The following is a 6,965-nucleotide window of genomic DNA, read 5'->3' on the forward strand; positions in this document are numbered from 1 at the left end:
TGTCATAGCTTTAATAATGAACACTTTAAGCTAAAACATATATATTTCAAATTAAATATAACTCTTAATATATTGCTTATATTTAATAGTTGCAAACATGTCTAAACTGTGTCACATGATGTTTTAAGTATTCATGACTATTCCAGAAACAAATACGTTTCTATGCATATACCACTCCTTAAAGTGTTAGTTCACAACTTCAGTGAAAAGTTATTCCAACCTGAAATAGTGTTGGATTCGTAGAATTCAGTATGACATCACTTCAGTCTAAATTGGCTAAGAGAAACAATGCTAAGAATAGTAGTGCCAAAATATTTAGGCCCTTAATTTATTAAAAGGCATACTTCACTTCATCTTCTTATGGATAGATAAATGCATGTTTATAACCACACTGCCATGATACAAACAGCTTGTCATGTGTTCTGTTGCTTCATGAACCACACAAAGAAATACACACACACAAAAAAGAAAAACTAAAATAAAATAACACTGATAACATGAATATTTATATTATTATTTTGTTGTTGTTTTCTTTGTTTCACATCAAATCCACTCTACCTGTAACAGAGGAAATGCGTGCCTTTTGCTGGCTTTTGTGTTGCAAAAAGAAACAAGCATGTTATTGAACAGCTGACTACCAACTAGAAAAACAGAAAGGTGTTTTCCCAAAACAAGTCAAATGTAAATCACATCATCTGGCTTGTTTTAGATTGAAGTACTTATATGCCTTTAAAAGTCACTACACATAATGAAAAGATGAAAGCCAGGTTTTAGGCAGCTGTGCTGGGAATTACAAATTTTGGCTCAGTATTTCCATATGAATATGCTAAAATCCTATGTGCGGGCTGAAAACATCTATAAAGCACTGAAATATGTTAATTTAAAGCTGCTATAATGCAAATACTAGAAGAAGGAAGATGAAGAGCAAGAGAAATATCAGCTGAATTTAAGATTCTACAAATAGACTAAGTTGTATATGTGTCTTAGGGTTACAAGGCAACTTTATTTTAGGCAAAGATAAGACCAAAAGGTCTTATCCTTATAATATTCTATGCTTGCTTTTTAAAACTTCTGGAATACAAAGTATACATAGCCCAAGAAGTATCAGTTAAAATTCCACTGTAAATTGTAACAAATATGTCTACGCAGTTTCAAGTCTCGATATTAACCAATGCCTCCTACTGTCGTGTCCTTTCTGTCCAATTTGTCACAATTGTACGTAAATATAGAATGCTACATTTAAAAGTAAAATTCTTTTAGGTCAACTTATGAATGGTTTAAAATTTTTCAGAAAGTAATTTCTATAAATTTAGCTATCAGTCTTAAGTATCTGCAAGACTGATAGATGTTTCCATCATTTTTATCAACCTATTAACTACAATCATATTAACATCCAAGATTCTGAATTCATGCAGAGCTATTTACGATTATGTAGAACAACATAAAAATGAAACAATAAAATGACACTTATTTTGTTCATATTTACTGCTGAATAAGTGAGGACAATAACCTGGAAAGTCAAAGTACGTGTACCTTTTATCTGTGTGTCTGCATCCACATACTTTGCCTTTCATCTAGGAGTATATATTCTCAGAATTTAACAAATATTATACTTTTAAGTCAGAAATCTTATAGATCTATGTAGGTTTGATGTCTGCCTAGAACTATCTACTTATGATCTCAGACGTAAAAGAACTCTCAATTCAATAGCATCTAAAGACTGCAGCTAGAAGCGAGACAGACATACAAGCCAAAAAAGTCTAGCTGTTATGTGCCCTGTAAAAGAACCTACTGACTCTGTAGGTCAGATGTTGACATTGCAATCCCACATCGCCTTGTGTATACATGTATTTTTGGGAGCTGGGGAATTTGCACACTTATAGAAAATGACGGTTGAAAGGAAGAATCTATCAGAATGTGTTTGCATGACTATTTGTGTACTTATGCACTGCAATTCAGATAAAATTTACTGTTTGTTAGGAACGCAAAAGCAACCATTAGCTCTAGAAAGGCCAGCATTTACATACGTGAAAGGTTCTTAAATATAGCCATGTAGTGTGTCAAGCGTAACATTGGCATCAGACTCTAAATTGTTTATTTTGGGCACTTCAAATGTGGTTTGGACACGATGGATTAATTTAATTTTGGAGAAAGGCCAAGCAATTTAGCATGAATGCACCATTTTGATGAAACTTGGAGTAGCTAGGAACTGCTCTGGTTTCTTTCCTTTTCTGATAAACGGAATCGAGATATATACCATTGATTATATTAATTGAGTATAAAACTTAATCTTGCGAGTTAGTTACTGACTCAACAACAGTGCTGGATCTAATTATGTCCTAACAATTTAAAGTGGCATCCTGCAACTACTTAGTGAGAGAATATTTTCACATGCAAAATTATTCAAATACATTTAGAGTTCTTGTCTTGATCAGCAGATATAATCTATAATTATTAGAACAGTATTTTTTGACACTGATACATATGAAAGGATGTATCTAATTACAGCAGGAAGATGACCTTAGGCCAAAAATACAAATTCAAATGAAGGTAATTACATTACTAAGATGTTACCAGTCTGTTTTCAGAGAAGAGTCCTGCTTGTGCGCATGAGGGGGAAGACAGTTTTCAGGAAGATACAAAATTTTGTATAATAAATTTTGTTCACCCAAATCTTTTCAGTAATGATGTTGCTCCAGGGGAGGTTTAGGTTCGAAATGAGGAGACATTTCTTCTCAAAAAGAGCAGTAAGGCATTGGAATGGGTTACCCAGGGAGGTGGTGGAGTCACCATCAGTGGGGGTGTTCAAGGAAAGGCTGGATGTGGTGCTTAGGGACAGCGTTTAGTGGGTGATATTGGTGGTAGGGGGATAATTGGACCAGATGATCTTGGTGGTCTTTTCCAACCCTAATGATTCTATGATTCTATCTTGATGTGCCTCCAAATCTATTTGGGAAGAAGTATCTTTGTTTTTATATTAAAACTACAAGGCTAAATTCTTTAAAAAAAATAAAAAATAAATCATAGAACTCAAGATCTACTTCCTCAGGTATTCCTCAACAACATTGAGCTCATCTCTCCTAATGTAATATTAATCCATTTCCCAGAAATTAAAATAGAGGCAAATTTTTAAGGAACTATTCTTAAGTGACATATACTTTACTTACATAGGATTTGACTCCTGGAGAATAGGGCTTAAAAAAAAAAAAAAAAAAAAAAGGCTGAAACTGAATAAACTAAATCTTTTGGCAGAGGTAAAAAAACAGCAACAAAGCCAACAGACCAGTCTTACCATAAAATGCCTGTAAGTAGAATACGTAGCTTTCTAAACAGCTGTAACAGAAAACAAAACCTTGCATCATGCACAAAGGACAGTAACATTCGCCATTTGTCTTTACACAGGGTTTATCTTCACCACTTAAATTATTTCTTGTAATCAGGACCTAGACTCGAACGCCAAGTTAGACCAGCCCAGTTACAAACAACAAAGCTGGCAAGCCTTCTTCAGTCCTCCCTAGTATTGAGCTTTCCTACGTAAATCACTGGGACATCTGAACATATCCCACGGTTTTGTGGTACGGCACAGCCAACTGCTTGAGGAATGTTCCCAGTGCATTGAGGAAGAAGTTGCCTTCTTCCAAGCATACTTTTGCCATTAAGGAAAGACAAATACATACTCGCTTGATTTGGCATGTTTCTTCAGTGTAAAGACCACAGTGTTAATAAATCAAAAGCAATTTAAACATGAGTTTAAATCTAGCTTGAAGCAGCATCTGTTAGCTATGGCTAGGGGAACTGTGGGACTTTGAGTTCTGTTATGGTCTGCAGATGCAATCAAACTCTAAGTGCAATACAAACTGACCAGAAGGCACATGAGATGTCTACATTTAGGGTGTAGTCTCCCTGGTTCCAGAAATGGGATTAACTCCTCTCTGCAAGTATCCCTCTTCCTTGATTTCAGAGTGATGGTATTCCAACTTCAGCCTGGCAGCTATGCTTCTCAGTGTAAGCAAGCTAAACCTGTGCTTACTTAAAGATTTTATAGAATCTGTGGACATCCAGTACACATTTATTTAAGTTTTAGTAAGATTTTAGCTAGCACTCTTAATTAACAACATTTTAATTAATATTTTCAGTGGAAAATCAGTCCTTTGACTTTATGAGAATGTTAAATTTTCTGATTTGTAAAACAGAGTTTTCCACTTATGTACTATGTGGTCTCAAGGAGTACAGACAGGTGGCGGTAACTCCTTGGATTCCCACCTTGTTTTATTTTCCTTCATGTCATAATACAGTTCAGAAGTTTTAATACAGTTTATGCCACTGCCATTATGCTGAGTTGAAATATGTTGTTCCAAAAATCTCCCTAATCTTTTGCCTTGCCTGCATGGTGACAGCTTTTCTCCAGACTGGAGCAAAATAACAAGTTACCAAGGCAGGGAAAGCCAGGCAAGGAAAAGGGGCAGTGCACAGGGAAATATTTGATGTTTAGCACGTGGGAGGCCATGAGTGCTCACCTATGTGCACTTTGTTACTTATTTATGTATTTCACAGATACTTTTTGTTTTGTTTTCTAACAGCTAATAAAACATATGCATTATTTAAATATATATTAATATTGAATATAGACATAAAATATTTGAAAAATAAATCATCTGATTTATTTAATGATTTATTTATAATCTTTCTATGAACTATTTATTGGAATGACAAAGTCAAGAGTGGAGGCAATAAGATGAAATGAAAGAAATAGAAACTAAAATTAAGATACTAGAGTACTGTTTGACTGAGTAGCTAGATCGATTGTTTTGGATTCCTTTCCATTTCTTTGACTGTTAGAGTAAACAATGTCAAGCTAATTTTTATTAAATCAGATGCACTTCATCTCTTTCCATGTAGATTATTGTGCAACATAGTTCTTTTTAGGATATCAATTTTACAGTCCTTTACATGTTTTCCGTTTAACAATAATTAAGATAACAGAGGAATAACATTAACACATGGTTAACTGCACACACATAAGTGGGTGTGGACATTAAATGAAGACAATCATAATGAATTAAGAATTTGATCTTACTTTTCTGATGTTGCAAAAGTGTATGCTTCTAATGCCTGAGAAATACATTATCAAGCCTTTTTTCCATGTAAATACTACTGTAATACTTTCTTCTGTCTGTTTACTCACTTCTCTTCTTGCTTTACTTCTCTGTTTACTCTGATCATAGCTCTGAGACAGCTGAGAAGTGCCTTTAGCAGCCATTTAGAGAAAATCTATCAACATTGAGATGAACAAGAAAACACCAGAAGAAGAAATAAAAATCAAAGAAATACACTTAATTATTACAAAATCCAACCAAGAAAGCTCCTTGACCACAGCTTTATCAACTTAATTTCTAATTAAATTACCCTGAAAACAGAAAGAGAACATAGTTAACTTAAAAACTGAAACATTTTTAAACACCTTTGAAAAGCCAGATCTACGAAGAAAATTTTGTCATTCTGTTTCTTACCATTTCTCCCAAAAGAAACTTTTTCCTACAGCACTGATACTAGTTCCAATCATCTTACCCTCTGCTTTCAGATTTGCCTTCTTAATGTTGGGTTATTCTCTCCTCCATTATCTGCAGGAGACTACTGCTTTACAACGCTATTCTAGATTCCCACTAGAAAGAATAAGCAGAAGAGAATTATGAAGTTAGCACAAATAAAATGCTTCAGTCTTACTGCAGATCACAGGAAATGTTGGTAACTTGTTTTATTTAGAGTGAATTATTGGCTTTGCTGAAGTCAGTGTATGCTTTGCTACAGACTTCAGCTGGGACAGAGTTGCACACCTGGTTTGTATGACCTCTGTTGAGTTGCTGTTACTGCAAGCTGGGAGTACTGAAGACTTCAATGAAGCCAGGATCTCACTCTAAACATATAGTGTTACCAAGACTTCCTGTCATGCTTAGAAAGAAGACAATTAAGAAATAAATATGCCAGAATTATAGAGCTTGCCAGAAAAGCTTTCGTGGATTCTAGGCTGTGTTGTATTTAGTGATAATAACATAAGCTGAACAGCAACAAAAAAGACAAACCTTTCTGACCCAGAGACAGGAAAAATAATATTTAGAAGCTGAGCTTTCATGAGCTTCTTGTCTGGGTTATAATAGAGTCAGTAAGAGTATGCTAAAGTGAATGCCGTACTTTTTTATTGTTATTATTGACTTTTATAATATTGTTGAAGTTCTTGCTTTTGTTTTCCTTCCCTAACCCTTCCCAGCCCCTGTTGTAATAGATACTTTATTTTCCAGTGGTAGTTGGTGTTCCTGATTTCAGACCTGTAGACGGACCACTGGTAATCTAGCCAACTCTATACAGATTAAGTGATGTTTTGTTTAGCTGTTACACTGAAGAAAATGAGGAAACCTTAAAGAAAACAGGGAGACTGGTAGCCTTGAGCTAGAAGAAGCAAGGGAGATATGGGAGAAAAGCTAAAAAAGAAAAAAAAAAAAAAAAGCAAGGAGAAAAACAGCTGAAAGAAGATTCCAGATTGACCTATAGCAATTTTTACTCATTAAGGGGTCATTGACATATTAAAAACACACCCATCAAAATGCTAATATACACAAGGGTGTGACTTGTGTATAAATAATTGATTCAAACCTGACTTTGCTTGCTTTGTGAAAGATTGCCAAGCACCTGACTCTGCAGAGTTATATATAATTAATTATTTAACTAAAATCCTTCATGTGTATTTTGGCTCTGTGTGCTTATTGGTGAGGTGCACCACGTATGAACTTACGGATAATGTAATGAAAGACAGATGAATGGTAAAGATGAATCAAACTCAAAGAGGAAACCCTTGTGGGGTGTGTCTGTGTGTGTGTGTCTTCCAGAAGACTTTGAGGGGGGAAAAAAAAAATTCCCCACAAAGGGTTTTCTGTGTATGACCATGCTAGACAAGTTCTTGAGGTGGACCT

The sequence above is a fragment of the Aythya fuligula genome, chromosome 3, assembly GCF_009819795.1.
Source record: "Aythya fuligula isolate bAytFul2 chromosome 3, bAytFul2.pri, whole genome shotgun sequence".
Lineage (NCBI taxonomy): Eukaryota > Metazoa > Chordata > Aves > Anseriformes > Anatidae > Aythya > Aythya fuligula.